The 18806-nt window shown below is 43.3% G+C and overlaps 1 pseudogene; it reads left to right on the top strand.

The window, feature by feature from the left end:
• The window catches only part of LOC139704379 (growth factor receptor-bound protein 14-like), a 50015-nt pseudogene that overhangs the window by 10474 nt on the left and 20735 nt on the right, over window positions 1-18806 (top strand).

Below are 18806 nucleotides of genomic sequence, written 5' to 3'. Positions count from 1 at the left end.
TATTCAAAACAAATAAAGTTAAGAATGTGTAAAACTGTGAGACTAGGGAACAAGAGAAAATAAATTTTCATTTTTAATTTATATAGTTTATATGCTTATATGGAGTTATTTAAAAACATTGCATCTATAATAAACACATTTCTTCTATAACATATTGTCCAGTTTTAAAATAGTTGCTATAATTATTATTTGAAATTGAAATGGGTTTTAAAATAATAGGATAAAAACCTAGCACAAAATAATGTATGCCATGTATTGCACATGCAGCCGTGAACTCCCTGATCTTCAGACTGTCTCTCTGGAGGCTCAGCCGAGCTCTGATGCTTCCCTGCTGCTCTCTGTGTGGTTTCTGAGCCTCACAGCCATGTGAATTCACAAATGCCACCTGAGGATAGTGACCAGAATGGCAGCCCATCTTCAGGATGTGACCTTATTCCTGGGCAGGGGGCTGTGAGACCTGGTTGTGTTGGAAATGCGATGCCTCTGAATGGATATTTAACAAGTGGAGTCAGTGCTGTTACTTGATCTCAGTGGCAGAGGGTCTGATTGAAGCTAGTGTCTTATGGCTGAAAGAGAAAGTCCCTGGTCTGTTTTCCAGTGTTTTGCTGAGAAGGTTTGAATTTTTGTAGAGTCAGATTTATCTGTCTTATTCTTTGTGGTCTCTGGCTGTGTTATCATGCTTCAGTTGCTTTTGCTAAGCCAAGTTTATCCAAGTCATCATCTACATTTTCTTCCAGTGTTGTTGTGTATTCAATGATTCATTTTGGCATAAGAGATGAGGTGGAGATCCAACCTCACCCTTGCCCATATGGCCAGGTGTTAGTCCAGCACTGCTGATTGAGTGATCAGTTTTCTGTGAAGTTCTAAAGTATGATTCTTACTGTTTAGTATCTGGTTTCCTGTTAATAGTGTTATTTACATGACTTTGCTTATTAGTGAGGTTCTACATAGTTCACATATTTATTAGCTCTTAGCTAATTTGGGGGTTTTCTGTTCTTTACTCATTTGAAAAACTGTATTCTTGGTGTTTTCATGTTAATATTCAATATATTTTGTTGATATTTAAATAAACTTTATGTTATTAATTTTGATTGCTGATTTTTGATTGCCTTTTAGTTTGGCTTATGATTTTTTCACAGTATTAGGGATTGAACTAAGCACCTCATGTGTGCTAAGCAAGTGTCCAGCCTTTTTGACTTTTTATTTTGGGGCAGGGTCTAGCTAAGTTTTTCAGGGTGTCCTCAGTCTTGGAATCCTCCTGTCTTGGCTGCCCGAGTAGCTGGGATTACAGGTGTACCTACCATACCTGGTTTTGCTCATGATTTTTTTTTTCTACCAGGGATTGAACCCAGAGGTGCTTAACCACTGAGCCACATCCCCAGCCCTTTTTATTTTTTACTTTGAAACAGAGTCTCGCAAAGTTACTTAGGGCCTTGCTAAGTTGCTGAGACTGGCTTTGAACTTGGAATCTTCCTGCCTCAGCCTCCCAAATTGCTGGAATTACAGGCATGTGTCACTGCACCCAGCTGCTTATGATTTTTTTGATATAAGTGAATATTGTGCTTTATGCAGTTAAATACATTTGTGTATTTATTGGCATTTCATTCATTGTTTTTATGCTTTTGAGATCCTTCCTCATCTCATGATCAGCAGATGCCTTAGGATATTGATGTGTGCTAACATTAATTTTTGCCTTTAACGTTTTAGTCCTTTTTTTTATATTTTGATTCATGGTATGTGTCTTGCTCAATCATTCACTTTTCCAGCAATGTTGATGAAATATTTCATCTGTTGTCCAGATTATTCCTAGAACACATATGTGCCTTTAAAGGAAGGGTCTTATTCTGGACCACCTGCTCTCTTTCCCCCCCCCCAATTTGTTTGTGTTTTTATTCTTTTTAGTATTCTACTTTTTCTCTTCCTCATTTTTGTTAAGATGGTATGTGCATGTGATAGAACAGAGAGTCCATAGGGGCTGGGAGTGAAAGCGGCCGTTACTCTTTCTGACCTCAGCCCACCTGTCTGCTGTTTAGGGCCATCGCTTGTGACCACTTCTCCTTTCCCTGTCTGTGGTCCCTGGCTGCCGGTATGCAGCCTGCTCTAGTGACCTGTCTTGGTTTATCCCTTCAGGACAATACTTAGGGTTCCTTGCTGTGACAGATGGAGTTTTTTGCTACTACCTTACTTTTCCCTGGCTCCAGTCAGACACATCCACCCATAATTCTGCCTGTGTATGTTTTAGTTCCTTGTATAATATATTTTATTTCAACATCAACTCCTTTCCATCAATCCATCAATTGTAGCCAGCATTTTTTGACTGGTAAGGACCTTCCTAACCTGTTCCCTTCTCCTCTCCACATCCACTGTCCTTGTCTTTACTCCTTTTCCAGTGATGAGCTTAACGACATTTCCTTAACTTTGTCATGGTGTTTATTATCTCAGTTTTAGAATTTGATCTTACAGGTTGAAAACAAATAACGTTTATGTGGTTATTTTTATGTTGTTATTTTTATGTAAATGGAATTGTTTGGTAGGTTGTACATCAAGTCTGGTTTCTTCACTGAGCCTAATATTTGTGAAATCCCATCCCTGTCATTTCAGCAAGTAGTTCATTGCTTTTTATCGTTTAACAAAATCCATTGTGTGGAGATATCTCACCTTGTTTATTTATTTATTTATTGGTTGGTTGGTTTGCTACTGGGGATCTGGGATTGAACCCAGGTTTTACCACTGAGCTGCATCCCCAGCCCTTTCTGTTTTTTATTTTGACCAAGTTGCTAAGGGCCTAGCTAAGTTGCAAAACCTGACCTTGAACTTGTCATCCTCCTGCCTTAGTCTCCCCATTTGCTGGGATTACAGGCATTCACTAGTGCACCTGGCTCTATCAATCTTTTAACGGACATTTTGTTGTGTCCAGCTTGAGGCCTTTATGAATAAAGCTGGAATTAACATTCAAGTTCAAAAAACAAACGACTCTATCCTTGGTTGAAGAGTCAGCTGGTGAGTCAGTCTAGGATTGCCTCTCCTTTTCTGACCAATAATGCATTTTAAATTGCTATAGCATACATTTTACTTGGTGTTTTTTTTTCTTTTCTTTTTTTTAATTTTCTTTTTTTTTTTTTTCATAAAGCTATAGCTGTTAATTCATTGTGCCTCTTTAAGGAAAAGAAAACAGAATTGGTCTGACTTTCATAGCCTCACTTTTGCAATTTGGATACAGCATAGGCTTTATTTCACTTAGGACATTGGTTCAGGTATTAGAAAATTTGCAGGTGGATATTGGGAGAATTTGATCAGCTGGCATGCTTCTGATTTCAAAAAGATGGAGGGGCAGGTGTAACTTCAAATAATAGAGCTGAAGCCAGGGTAAATCAGTGGCAGCAATGGCTTGTGACAGCTAACTGTCAGTAACATAGGCATAATGAGTCCCATGGTGCCATCGGCTTGGGAGGGAGTGATCCTAGTGAATGTACAGCTCTCTTAAAGAGGGATTTGGGAACTGGGGAGTGAGACGTGGGCCAGAAGTCAATGGGCCCTGCTTGGAGCGTGTTTCAGAAAACTGTGAGCAGGTGAACTCTGGCTTCTCCCTGGCACTGACGTGGGATCTCTTTGATGATGTTGGTTGCTGAGTGATTTGTTTCTTTTATGTTTGCATTTAGTCATTTGAAGGAACAGCATGTATGTTACTGGGCTTGATTTGCAAATGTGTGTTCCATTCATATCCCTTGCCAGCCATGATTTCCCTCACAGTAAAAGTCGAGGTTCCTGGTGACTGAATGAGTGTAAACTAAGCAAATTGCTAGGTATTTTGAATACTTGATTGCACAGCACAGTCAGTTTTTATTTTTGCAAATGTGCAAAGCGAATACCTGCTCTCAAAGCAGCTGCCACTGACAGGATGCCACTGAGGCCAGGAACAGAGTTGGTCCTGAAAGGGCCTTTCTGAGCATGGTGCCAGGTACACTGAAATAGTTAACTCTTGAACTAACAAAGGGATGCTGGTCTTTCTACTGAAGACATTAGATCCACATTGGATCAGCTGACATGCTTCTGAGTTCAGAATGATGGAGGGGCACGTATAACTGGCCCCTCCATGGTACTTGATAGGGACCAAGAATAAAAAGGGAAATTGAACATCAAAAAAAGGAGGAAGAGCAGCTTCTGAGGGAAAAAGACTGTTCTGGAAGTTGAACACGTGGAGCTGTATGAAGGGCTCACCTCTCTGTCCATTGTGCTGTGTTCTCATTTGGACTTTCTTGGGAACGACACGGGACCCTGGATGGGGCTGTAGCCCAGCAGTGCACTGTACTTGCCAGCACAGATTCCTATGTTGACAGCTGTGTTGAGGTTTCCAGTCTGGGGTCAGGAGGAGAGCACTGCCAGCCCTGTCCCTAGCAATCTGTGACCTGCTAACGAGACCAGGCCACAAGAGGCCAGGGCCTCCCACCAGCCTGAATCTTGCATGGAGGATGGCACAGGACCTCTTGCTTCTTCTCTGAGGGTCCCACCTGTCTGTCTAAAGGTGGGGCAGGTGCCTCAGCAGTAGGGGTCGCCAGCCTTAGCTGAGCACTGAGAGCACCAGGGAGCAGGAGGCCTGACATGGTGAGAGGGAGACCTGCAGTTCTCTGCTCCTAGCAGGGAAGAGATGGTCTGCTCTGGTGGGCAGGTGCAGGGGACTTTAGTGAGGATCTCTTTGCAGAAGTGTGGGAAGGGCAGTGGGAGGTCATGAGGGCCATCCTATGCTTGAGGTGAGTCACTGCAAGGACCAGAAGACCCCCCATGTCCCAGGAGACAAGGAGAGTGGCATCTGGCCCAGAGCAGAGTCAGGAAGGACAAGCTGTGGACAACATTGAGGAGTGCAGCTGGCCAGCAGGATGGCTTCCCTTCCTCTAGTCCCTCCTTCTGATCTGCCTGGGTTCCCAGAGGACCAGCTATAACCATGCAGATGGACCACCTAGCACCCATCAGTCACCTGGGTGTGTGTGTGGGGGTTGCAATCCCAGGGCCCAGTGAGGACACTTGCTGCAGTCCTGTTTCATTGTGTCTTTTGCTGAGGGGGCCCCCTTACTGCTGCAGGCATGTTCAGGGGTCACTGACCATCCCACAGCTCTTCCTCCAGAACCGGGTTCCCACCTTCTTTGTGTCTCAGGTTCCTGAGAGAGCTGGTGCAGCTCTTCCTGGCCCTCAGCCCAGCAGGCGCCATTTTCCTTGCAAGGACCCTCAGCATCATCCTGCCCCAGAGTTGTGGGGCCCTGGCTTGTGGCATCTGGTGTTTTCACCCCAGGTACCCAGTACCTGCCCTCCTTTGTGGGTTTCCCAGCCTGGACATCAGTGTTCCTGGAGATAAATCAGTGCATTGGCCAGGATTGTGTGCATGCAAGGCCACGGAGATGGGGCTGCACTGGAAAAGCACTGGAGAAGATAACAGAGGAGCATTTGGAGGGACAAGCCACTGGCCTGCTGGAGACAAGCTAAAACCTTGCTAATATTTGGTTGCATTTTAGGCCTAAACTTCCTGTGAACTGTAGCTTATCCAGCCCATACCAGCCCCGGCTCACTGTGGCTCCTCCTGGGCCCGGCCTCTCATTCACCTTGTGCTCTAGCTCAGCTCCCCCAACCCTACTCCCCTCCAGACCCCTGATTCCATCCCCAGCTCCCTCCCCCAGGCACCTGGCTCAGGCCTGACCCTTACTCAAACCCCATCTCCCTCACCCACCTTTGAGATTCCCCCACCCCAGCTCAGAGTTCAACACCCCTGACCCTGGACCCTATTCCAGGTGGCCTTGCCTGTGCCCCTGTTCACACACTCTCCCCTGCCTCCTCCCACCGAGAACAGCTCCTCTCTGCCACAAGACTGCTGTATCCATCAGGCTGGTTTTTGGGCTGTCTCTGGACCTACCTGTGGTGTCATATCATGTGCTGGGGTGGTGAGGAGTCAGAATCAGATCCAGTCAATGTCTCTATAGTGAGCAAAGCTGGAGAGACCAAATGTCGAGGGGCCACCTGTGGCGGTAGTGAGAAACGGGCGAGGGTTTCTTCTGGCTGACCAGGGGCCGCCATTGTCTTCCTTGTGGTGAGGATATTCCCTATTCAGTGTAGTTTCTCATTTCCTGGTTAAGAAGAGGTTGAGAGGGGATGGCTTGTGACATATGGGGATCTTCAGAACACATGTTATTCCCATGATCCTTTTTGCCTTCCTCTTCCTCTGTGCAGCTGTGCTCATCCCTGTATGATCTGGAAGACCTTCAGGGCCATAGAGGGTTTGAGGTGGCTAAGACAGAGACCTGGAGGAAGGGTTACTGGGAGAGCAGGAGGTAACAGGAGAGGGATTCTCTGACATTATGTTGCCTGGAGCCCAAACTGCCAGGCCTGGGGGCTTGGGTGGGGTTGGGCTTGAGTTACCCACAGGGAGGATGTGGAACAGGCAGGACCTGACCACAGATGGGTGGGGACAGGGAGGTGGATGGTTGCAAGGTCCAGGAGCAGAACTGGGGTTTTCTTGGTGGTGGAGGATGGGAAGGGCTGTGCAGTGGTGGTGAAGGAGTTGTTCTGGATGTAAGGCTGCAGACAGGGAGGGAGGGCATGGCATGGAGGTTCCCAGGCCAGCAGAAGGTCTGCCTGCATTAACCAGAGCTCCTGAGCTAAGCAGCCTGGCCTGGAGCATCTGCTGATGGAAGGTGTCTGGTCCTGAGCTTGCTTGGGAAGGAGACTGGATGGGCTGTGGGGAGTCTCCTCACCATCACCAAGTGGATCGTGTGTTCTCTGTGGCTGGGCATTGGACATAGGTACAGGGTGTGGTGGGTGGTGGGATCTGGTGAGACTCCTGGCCACAGACCCTGTATGGGGGATCAACTAACTGACAAGATCCCGTCTTGCCTGTGCCTGGGGGCGCGGGGGAGTCTATTATTCTTGGCATGAGTAGAACAGATTGTTCTAGGCTAGAAAAAAATCAAACCAAAACAACAAAATGACTTAATTATTTGCCAGCACCCTTGGAAATTAATTATTCTTTCTAATATGAACCTCTAATGCAAGTTGGATATATCTCAGATGCGTGTGGGATTTTTAAAAAATTCTTTTTGAGTTTCTGGACCTTGCTACATTTACCCAGAGGCCTGGGTTTTCTGGCTCTTTTATTTTTCATGGGGCCCAGGTCAGAAGCCAGGCCCCTACTTTCCCCATGCCCATCAGGTGTCTAATCCCCCACCTCAGTCACTTCTGAGCCTGTCCTGGGGCACCGGGAGATGCCACTTCACTCACTGTGTCATTTTATGCAGGTGACTTCTGGTGTGCCTCCTAATTCTGTCCCCACCTGTCCCAGTGCTGGCAGTGCCTTGTCATCTTCAAGCCCTGCTTTACGTTCGTGGCACTTGATGGAGGTGTAATTTATACTGGTGACATGCACACCTTCTGAATGGCCAGCAGGTGGTTTTCAACAGATATGGCCAGGTATCACTTAGCAACAGGAAAGTGTTTGGAGAAACGAGTTGTCAGGTGACTTTATTGTGGGGACATCACGCAGTGTGATGACGCACCGCCCAGGTGGTGCAGGCCCATCACTGGGTGGCCTCTTGTACTGTCAAGCAACACAGTGCCCTGTGTAGAGGCGCACACTTATAATCCTAGCTCCTACGGAGGCTGAGGCCAGCAGAGGATTGGGAGTTTGAGGCCAGCCTTGGCAACTTAGCCAGATCCTGTCTCAAGGTAAAACAAAAAGGGCTGGGGAGGTAGCTCATGGTCAAGTGCTTGCTCTGGTTCAATCCTGGGTATGCCCCGCCCCCCCCCCCTCAGAAAAGTAATAAACTGGAGACACGAGTCTAATGGAAGCACAGTGTAAGTAGGAGTCCACTCTGAAATAATGATAAAAACTTCAGTTAACAGTAAACATATCACCCTTTAATATGGTCACTTATTGTCCTCAAATGTCATGTACTACACATGACAGTATGCGCTACACTTTGTATGACTTTGTGCAGTAAATTAATTTACGTCAGCTCACTCTAGACATGAATTTATGATGGCCTTGAAGCCGTTGGTGACAGAAGTCTTTCAGCTTCATGTAAACATTGTACCAAGGATTGAACCCTGAGCCTTGGCCATGAGAAGCAGGTGCTTTACCATGAGCTGCGTTGTCCAGGCTGATCTGCACCTGTGATCCTCCTGCCTCAGCCTCCCAAGTGATATATTGGGATCTTACAGGACCACGGCTGTACGTGGGATGTCACTGACTGAAATGTCTTATGTGGCACATTGCTGTACTTGTGCCTGGTGATCGTCCTCCCTCCTAAAATACAAGCTCTGTTGTCCCCAGTTAGTTTCCTCCTGCTCCTTTTAGTTAGTCTGTACCCATGAAAGCCAACCGCCATTCACACAGTGAAGCTGGGTTGAAATTCAGAGGACTTGCATGTGACAGGCTGTGGTGCCTTGTTTCTGTCGCTCAACACACTGGGTTTGAGATGTACCTATCTTGTGTGTACCACTGAGTTGCTTCTTTAAACTTCTCATTTTAAATAGCTTCATTGAGATATGATTTACATAGCATACAGTTTGCCCATTTAAAGTCTACAACTCAATGTATTTTTTTGCATAATTCATGTTGAATTTTTAAAATTGCGCTAAAATATAGATAATATAAAATTGGTCATTTTAATCATTATAGTAAGTGTGTTATTTACTGGCATTGATTCTGTTTGCAATGTTGTGCAATATCACCACTATTTTCATTTTTTTCCCATCACCCCAAACAGAACCCTGTAACCAATTAACCAATAACTTTTCCTCCAGCCCCTGTAACCTCTAATCTACATTCTTCCCTATTCGACTTATTTCACATAAACAGAATTGTGTATTTGTCCTTTTGTGTCTGGCTTATATCACTTAACATGTTTTCAAGCTTCCTTTATGTCATAGTGTAAATTTCATTCCTTTTTAAGACTGGATAATATTCTATTATATGGATATACCAGTTTGCTTATCCATTCATGTATTGACGGGCACTTGGGTGCCTTCATGTTTTAGCTATTGTGAGCAATTCTGCTGGGAACATGGGTGTATAAATGTCCGTTTGTACCCTCCTTTTAACATAGGAGTGAAATGGAAAAGGATCCTATGTTAACTCTGGTGTCCAGCTGTTTGAGGACCACAGTGGCTGCACATCTGAGATTATGACCAGCAATGCAGAAAGTTTCAGATTTCTCCAGATCCTGGACAACACTTGTTGGTTTGTCTCTGTGTCAAGTTACAGCCATCTTAGGAAGTGTGAGTGGCATCTCATTTGGTTTGGTTGGCACTTCCCTGATGACTAATGTTGTCGAGCATCTTTTCAGGTGCCTTTGGCCACTTGTGTCTTCTCCTTGCCTGTGTTGCTTTTTCATGCTATCATTACTTTATTGACATATTTGCATATTGGGAAATACATACTTCATAAAAGTAAAACTTAATGCATTGACAAATTTATATATGCACATGTAAATATCACCCATATTGAGACAGGATGATTCTGTCACACAGAAGTTTTCTATGCCACTTTCCATTAATCCCCACCTTCTTCCCATCACTGTGTATTAATTTTTAATCTTGCTTATTCTTGGATTTCATTAGATGAATAAAAAAACAAGTGTGTGTGTGTAAGTGTGTGTGTGTGTGTGTGTGTGTGTGTGTGTATTTGGCTGTGGTGTTCAGTGTAGTGTTTGAGGTCTGTCAGTGTTCTTGTGTATCAACCAGGACGTTTTCTTTGTTGCTGAGCAGTTTTCCTGAGTTTGGGTACAGCCGAGTTTACTCATTCAGTCTCTTGATGATGAATATTTGAGCTTTTTGCTGTTTTTGGCTTTTCTGAATAAAGCCACCCTAAACATTTTTGTAAATGTCTTTATGTGGAGATAGTCTCTTCTCCTGAGTGGAGCTGCTGGGTCATAAGTGAGGCACATGCTGAACTTTAATAGAAACTGTCAGTTTTCCAGTGTGTTGTCCCATTTTATATCCCCAACCCCTGGGAACACGCATCCCATCCCACACTGTTGTCAGCATTTGGTATTGTCAGTCTTTAATTTTAGCCACTCTGGTGGGTGTGTGGTGGTATCTCATTATGGGTTAAATTTGCATCTCCCTGATGACTAATGATATCAGCACCTTCGCATTTGGAAAAGGTTGTGATTTACATTTTTCACATTAAAAATTTAAGCGAGAAGATCCTAATGAACACCTGCAGAACAGCCCTGGGAGCTCAGGACGTCCATTCTGATTGACAGATGTCAGTTTCAGATACATCTTCAATCACAAATGAGTTGGCAACTCAGTTAAAAAATAAAAAGTGAGGGGAGGCATGTATTTAAAGAATATTTGGAAAATAGCAGAAAATGGCCAGGCTCTCTCCTCCCATTTTGCCCCCCACTGAGTACTAGCTTTCTAGAGGGAAAATTCTGGTCCTGACACATGCTGATAGCACCGTGATGTTCCTCCTCCAGCTCTGAGCACATTCCAGCCCCTTGGCCCTCCTGCCTCATGCTGACCTGGGATACCTGTCCACTAATCTCTGGCTATTCACAGCCTTCTCTGCACTTGCAACACAGCCCCTCCTCCCTGCTCCCACAGGGCGACTCTTGGCTTGGCTGAGGATGCTCAGTCTGCACCCGTGCCATGCCAACTCCTCCCCTGCCTGGACCAGTTTCTGTAGTCTGTGTCCCTCAGTCCCCTGGGCCAGCACCACCTTGTCATTGTTTACTTCCTCCTCTCCCTCCCAGGCAGCATCCCTGGGGGGCCTGTCCTGTCAGCATTCATCTTCATGTTCTCAGCCCGGCCAGGCCCCAGCAGGCTGCACTGCTGCTTGTTGGGTGGGGACAGATGCCCATGGGTTGTTGGGCACATGTTATGAAGGATCTGGGCCTTCCTCCCTGAGAGCGTGCTTTCTGTGGTTTATTTAGTCACACCCCCCGAGTGTGTGGCCACACCTGTGTATTCCTAAATCTATGACACAAAATACAGGCCCCTGGACCTTGCATCCTGACCTTCTCCCTGTGTCCACTGCACCCCAGCCTGTGACATGGGGCTGACCTTTGTCCCCATGGGAGCAGGGAGCCCCAGAGTTGGATGTGGCCAGGTGGCTGTCAAGACCAGCTAGGAGGTGTTTGAGGCATGGCCCGAGGCATCTAGGCCAGGACTAGGCGAGGATTTGTTTGGATCATGTATGAGAGAGACCAGGCATGACAGAAAGTGGATGCTTCTCCCTGTCCAAAGAAGCAGTGGTCAGGCTAAGAATTAATGAGGTGCATTGAGCTGTATCTGGCATCCCTGAGGGAGTGACCAAGAAGTGTGTGCCTGGTGCCCAGGTGCAGCATTGGCACGTCACCGTCCGTCCACCTGACAGCCCCCCAAGTGCACCAGCCTGGGACCTTGCCCATCAGGTCCTATAGCTCCCAGGCCATGTTAAAAGATCTGGATTCAGGAGGCCTAGGCTGGGGCGTGGATCCTGCCTGTCTCTGAGCTCCCTTGTGACCCTGATGCTGCTGATCCCAGAGCCTCACTTTGAGGGACTGGGGCTGAACCTAAACCTACCAGGAAAGAGCAACTTGGTTGTTGGTGACTGGCTGAGTGGTCCATTCTCGTCCACTCTATGTGAGGCAGACCAGTATTTGTACATCAAGGAATTTATACTTGAGATAACATTGCCTTTAAGAAAGGATTTGGGCTTTCTTTATCATTATGGATAATGTACTGATACCTGAGTGCTTGCAGTGTATGGGGGGTGGGCGAGCTGCTTGGCACATGCTCCAACCATCTGAGAAGGCTTAATTCTCTGAATTGAACATTTGTGGCCAATTTAGATTTCGGGGGGTACTTTTATGTTGTGATTTTACAGGAAATTCATGAAACTGATGGTAAACTCTAGGTACAGAAAGGTTCCATTCATTGTTCATTGATTGCTGGTTATAGACTTATACAGACCCTCTCAACTCTTTTTGGGGGTCTTGGGGGTTGGCCCCTGGGCTTTGTATGTGCTGGGCAAGTGGTCTACCTCAGAGCTACACCCCCAGCCCTTTTTATTTTACTTTGAGACAGGATCTCCCTGAGTCTCCCAGGCTGGCCTTGAACTTGCCACCCTCCTGCCTCAGCCTCATGCAGCTGGGATCACAGGCATGGCCACTGCCTGCCCCAGCTCTGCCCCAGGGGTTCTTTGATGGGAATAACCTTTCTTTTTTTCACTGTTTACTTACAACCTATGAACTCGCTTTTGTAATTAAACAGGTAGGAGATGGGAAGCTTTGTCAGAATTTGTATTTTCATAAAAATTCTGCATTTTCTGATTATTAAATAGAAGCAACTATTCATTGTAGGAAAGAATGGGACTTTTTACTGGAGAAAAACATAAAGAAAAAGAAGTCACTAATAAGCTCATCATTCAGAATCGTCACTACTGAAATTTGGGTGCATTTCCTGGTATATTTTCATGCATGTTAATGGATGATTTTACAGAATTGTTTATAACAGTTTTCACTCTATATTACTGTTTCATACTGTCCTCATGATTAAACTTCTTTATAGTTTTCATTTTTAATTTATTTAATATTTTTGGTGAGGGGGTACTGGGGAATGAACTCAGGGGCACTCGACCAAATCCTCAGGCTGATTTTATATTTTGTTTAGAGACAGGGTCTCACTGAGTTGCTTAGAGCCTCATTTTTCCTGAGCCTGGCTTTGAACTCATGATTCTCCTGTCTCAGCCTTCTGAGCTGCTGGGATCACAGGTGTGTGCCACCATACCTGGAATACTCCACACTTTTAGGAATACTTGATAACAGGAGATTATACACCATAGGAAATTTTCTTAACCCCCATTTCCACTAATTTCAAAAGGAAAGGACATTTTTTTTGAAAAAATGACATTGGCCCCAGGCCTGCAAGTTAGGCAGAACTGTGACCACCGCCAGAACAGGCCCAGTGGCCCACGGAGGGGCAGAGCTGCCAACCACACCTGCAAGGTAGGTGGACCTGTGACCCACAGGCAGAACAGGCCCAGAGGCCTGCTGAGGGGCAGAGCCGCCCCCTCCCCCCGCTCCTGAAAGATAGGCGGAACTGTGACCACCAGCAGAACAGGCCCAGCAGCCTGCTGAGGGGCAGAGCCGCCCCCTCACCCCCACACCTACAAGGTAGGCAGAATTGTGACCACCGACAGAACAGGCCCAGCAGCCTTCAGAGGGGCAGAGCCACTGCCCGCACCTGCAAAGTAGGCAGAACTGCGACCGCCGACAGAACAGGCCCAGCAGCCCACAGAGGGGCAGAGCCGCCGCCCGCACCTGCAAGGTAGGCGGACCTGCTACCAACCAGCAGAACTGGCCCAGCGGCCTGCCGGCGTGGTAGGCACATTGCCCCAATTGGAGGAGGGGCAGAGCCGCCGCCCGCGCCTGCGAGGGAGACTTTGCAACTATACAAGTGCAATATAAATATATAGGGGGAAAATTCAATAACACAACAGTTTCACCAAGCAGAAAGAAACACGAACAGTATGAAGAGACAAGGAAAGAAAGGACCAAAAGCAATGCAGGTCAACTCAACGTTAGAAGAGGTAATATCTGCAACAGATGGAATGTCAGATAAAGAATTCAGGATATACATGCTTCAGATGATCTGGAGTATCAAGGAAGACATGAGACAGCAAAATGAGACAATGAAAGATCACTTCGACAATGAATTAAATAAACAAATCCAGGAAGCAAAGGATCAACTATACAGGGAGATAGAGGTTATAAAAAACAAACAAACAGAAATCCTAGAAATGCAGGAAGCAATAAACCAACTTAAAAACTCAATTGAGAATACAACCAGCAGAGTAGAACACTGAGAAGATAGAACATCAGACAATGAAGACAAAGTATTTCAACTTGAAAAGAACATAGACAGCTCAGCAAGACTGTTAAGAAACCATGAGAAGAACATCCAAGAAATATGGGATAACATAAAGAGACCAAACTTCAGAGTCATTGGGATACAGGAAGGTATAGAGGTCCAAACCAAAGGAATGAGCAATCTATTCAATGAAATAATACGAGAAAACTTCCCAGACTTGAAGAATGAGACAGAATCCCAAATCCTAGAAGCCTACAGGACGCCGAATGTGCAAAATCATAAGAGATCCACACCTAGACACATTATAATGAAGATGCCCAACATACAGAATAAGGAGAGAATTTTAAAAGCTACAAGAGAAAGGAAGCAGATTACATTTAGGGGTAAACCAATCAGGATAACAGCTGATCTCTCAGCCCAGACTCTGAAAGCTAGAAGATCCTGGAATAACATATTTCAAACACTGAAAGAAAATGGGTTCCAACCAAGAATTGTGTATCCAGCAAAATTAAGCTTCAGGATGGAAGATGAAATTAAAACCTTCCATGATAAACAAAAGTTAAAAGAATTTGCAGCTAGAAAACCATCTCTCAAAAAAATCCTTGGCAAAACATTACAGGAAGAGGAAATGGAAAATAATAATGAAAACCAACAGTGGGAGGTAGGACAGTAAAGGGGGGGAAATAATCAAAGAGGAAAACAAACCATGTTTAGTAACATAAATAAACAAATATGGCTGGAAGAACAACCCATATCTCAATAATAACCCTAAATGTTAATGGCTTAAACTCACCAATTAAGAGACACAGGCTAGTAGAATGGATCACAAAACATGACCCAACAATATGCTGCCTACAGGAGACGCATTTGATAGGAAAAGACACACATGGACTGAAGGTGAAAGGTTGGGGAAAATCATATCACTCATATGGACTTTGGAAACAAGCAGAAGTGTCCATACTCATATAAAATAAAATAGATTTCAAGCCAAAGTTAATCAAAAGGGATAAAGAGGGACACTACATACTGCTCAAGGGAACAATAGACCAACAAGACATAACAATCATAAATATATATGCCCCAAACAATGGTGCAGCTATGTTCAGCAAACAAACTCTTCTCAAGTTCAAGGGTCTAATAGACTACCATACAATAATCATGGGAGACTTCAACACACCTCTCTCACCACTGGACAGATCTTCCAAACAAAAGTTGAATAAGGAAACTATAGAACTCAATAACACAATTAATAACCTAGACTTAATCGACATATATAGAATATACCACCCAACATCAAGCAGTTTCACGTTTTTCTCAGCAGCACATGGATCCTTCTCAAAAATAGATCATATATTATGTCACAGGTCAACTCTTAGACAATATAAAGGAGTAGAGATAATACCATGCATCTTATCTGATCATAATGGAATGAAACTGAAAATCAATGATAAAAGAAGGAAGGAAAAATCATGCATCACTTGGAGAATGAACAATAGGTTACTGAATGATCAATGGGTTATAGAAGACATCAAGGAGGAAATTAAAAAATTCTTAGAGATAAATGAAAACACAGACACAACATATCGGAATCTATGGGACACATTGAAAGCAGTTCTAAGAAGAAAATTCATTGCTTGGAGTCCATTCCTTAAAAAAAGAAAAAAACAACAAATAAATGATCTCATACTTCATCTCAAAATCCTAGAAAAAGAAGAACAAAACAACAGCAAAAGAAGTAGAAAGCAAGAAATAATTAAAATCAGAGTTGAAATTAATGAAATTGAAACAAAAGAAACAATTGAGAAAGTTGATAAAACTAAAAGTTGGTTCTTTGAAAAAATAAATAAGATCAACAGACCCTTAGCCATGTTAACGAAGAGAAGAAGAGAGAGAACTCAAATTACTAGCATATGGGATGAAAAAGGCAATATCACAACGGACACTTCAGAAATACAGAAGATAATCAGAAATTATTTTGAATCCTCATACTCCAATAAAATAGAAGATAGTGAAGGCATCGATAAATTTCTTAAGTCATATGATCTGCCCAGATTGAGTCAGGAGGATATAGACAACCTAAACAGACCAATATCAATGGAAGAAATATAAGAAACCATCAAAAGACTACGAACTAAGAAAAGCCCAGGACCGGATGGGTATACAGCAGAGTTTTACAAAACCTTTAAAGAGGAACTAATACCAATACTTTTCAAGCCATTTCAGGAAATAGAAAAAGAGGGAGAACTTCCAAATTCATTCTACGAGGCCAACATCACCCTGATTCCTAAACCAGACAAAGACACTTCAAAGAAAGAAAACTACAGACCAATTTCTCTAATGAACCTAGATGCAAAAATCTTCAATAAAATTCTGGCAAATAATATACAAAAACATATCAAAAAAATTGTGCACCATGATCAAGTAGGATTCATCCCTGGGATGCAAGGCTTGTTCAATATATGGAAATCAATAAATGTTATTTACCACATCAATAGACTTAAAAATAAGAACCATATGATCATCTCGATAGATGAAGAAAAAGCATTCGACAAAGTACAGCATCCCTTTATGTTCAAAACTCTAGAAAAACTAGGGATAACAGGAACATACCTCAATATTGCAAAAGCAATCTATGCTAAGCCTCAGGCCAGCATCATTCTGAATGGAGAAAAATTGAAGGCATTCCCTCTAAAATCTGGAACAAGACAGGGATGCCCTCTCTCACCACTTCTGTTCAACGTAGTTCTCGAAACACTGGCCAGAGCAATTAGACAAATGAAAGAAATCAAAGGCATAAAAATAGGAAAAGAAGAACTTAAATTATCACTATTGCAGATAACATGATTATATACCTAGCAGACCCAAAAGGGTCTACAAAGAAACTATTAGAGCTAATAAATGAATTCAGCAAAGTGGCAGGATATAAAATCAACACGCATAAATCAAAGGCATTCCTGTATATCAGTGACAAATCCTCTGAAATGGAAATGAGGACAGCCACTCCATTCACAATATCCCCCCCAAAAATAAAATACTTGGGAATCAACCTAACAAAAGAGGTGAAAGACTTATACAATGAAAACTACAGAACCCTAAAGAGAGAAATAGAAGAAGATCTTAGAAGATGGAAAAATATACCCTGCTCATGGATAGGCAGAACTAACATCATCAAAATGGCGATATTACCAAAAGTTCTCTATAGGTTTAATGCAATGCCAATCAAAATCCCAACGGCATTTCTTGTAGAAATAGAGAAAGCAATCATGAAATTCATATGGAAAAATAAAAGACCCAGAATAGCAAAAACAACTCTAAGCAGGAATTGTGAATCAGGCGGTATAGCGATACCACACCTCAAACTATACTACAGAGCAATAGTAACAAAAACAGCATGTTACTGGTACCAAAACAGGCAGGTGGACCAATGGTACAGAATAGAGGACACAGAAACCAATCCACAAAACTACAACTATCTTATATTTGATAAAGAGGCTAAAAGCATGAAATGGAGGAAGGATAGCATCTTCAACAAATGGTGCTGGGAAAACTGGAAATCCATATGCAACAAAATGAAACTGAATCCCTTTCTCTCGCCATGCACAAAAGTTAAATCAAAATGGATCAAGGAGCTTGATATCAAATCAGAGACACGCCGTCTGATAAAAGAAAAAGTTTTCTACGATCTACATATTGTGGGGTCGGGTTCCAAATTCCTCTATAGGACACCCATAGCACAAGAGTTAATAACTAGAATCAACAAATGGGACTTACTCAAACTAAAAAGTTTTTTCTCAGCAAAAGATACAATAAGAGAGGTAAATAGGGAGCCCACATCCTGGGAACAAATCTTTACTCCTCACACTTCAGATAGAGCCCTAATATCCAGAGTATACAAAGAACTCAAAAAATTAAACAATAAGAAAACAAATAACCCAATCAACAAATGGGATAAGGACCTGAACAGACACTTCTCAGAGGAGGACATACAATCAATCAACAAGTACATGAAAAAATGCTCACCATCTCTAGCAGTCAGAGAAATGCAAATCAAAACCACCCTAAGATACCATCTCACTCCAGTAAGATTGGCAGCCTTTATGAAGTCAAACAACAACAAGTGCTGGCGAGGATGTGGGGAAAAGGGTACACTTCAGTTGAGATTTTTTTTTTTTTTTTTTATTGCTGCTGTGATATCTTGTTTAGGTATTTTGGTGGACCAAATTAAGAAATATATACAAGTGTAAAGACATCCATATATGTGTACTTCATAAACATATATTTTTACATGCATAAATAATAATGAATAAAGACATTTACATGTTCACATATATTAAAAAAAAAAAACGAAAAGGGTACACTTGTACATTGCTGTTGGGACTGCAAATTGGTGCAGCCAATATGGAAAGCAGTATGGAGATTTCTTGGAAAGCTGGGAATGGAACCACCATTTGACCCAGCTATTCCCCTTCTCGGTCTATTCCCTAAAGACCTAAAAAGAGCATGCTACAGGGACACTGCTACATCGATGTTCATAGCAGCACAATTCACAATAGCAAAACTGTGGAACCAACCTAGATGCCCTTCAATAGATGAATGGATAAAAAAATGTGGCATTTATACACAATGGAGTATTACTCTGCATTAAAAAATGACAAAATCATAGAATTTGCAGGGAAATGGGTGGCATTAGACCAGATTATGCTAAGTGAAGCTAGCCAATCCCTAAAAATCAAATGCCAAATGTCTTCTTTGATATAAGGAGAGTAACTAAGAACAGAGTAGGGAGGAAGAGCATGAGAAGAAGATTAACATTAAACAGGGATGAGAGGTGGGAGGGAAAGGGAGAGAGAAGGGAAAATGCATGGAAATGGAAGGATACCCTCAGGGTTATACAAAATAACATACAAGAGGAAGTGAGGGGAAAGGGAAAAATAATACAAGGGGGAGAAATGAATGACAGTAGAGGG

The sequence above is a fragment of the Marmota flaviventris genome, unplaced genomic scaffold, assembly GCF_047511675.1.
Source record: "Marmota flaviventris isolate mMarFla1 unplaced genomic scaffold, mMarFla1.hap1 Scaffold_55, whole genome shotgun sequence".
NCBI lineage: Eukaryota > Metazoa > Chordata > Mammalia > Rodentia > Sciuridae > Marmota > Marmota flaviventris.
This window is presented reverse-complemented; position numbering and strand designations above follow the sequence as displayed.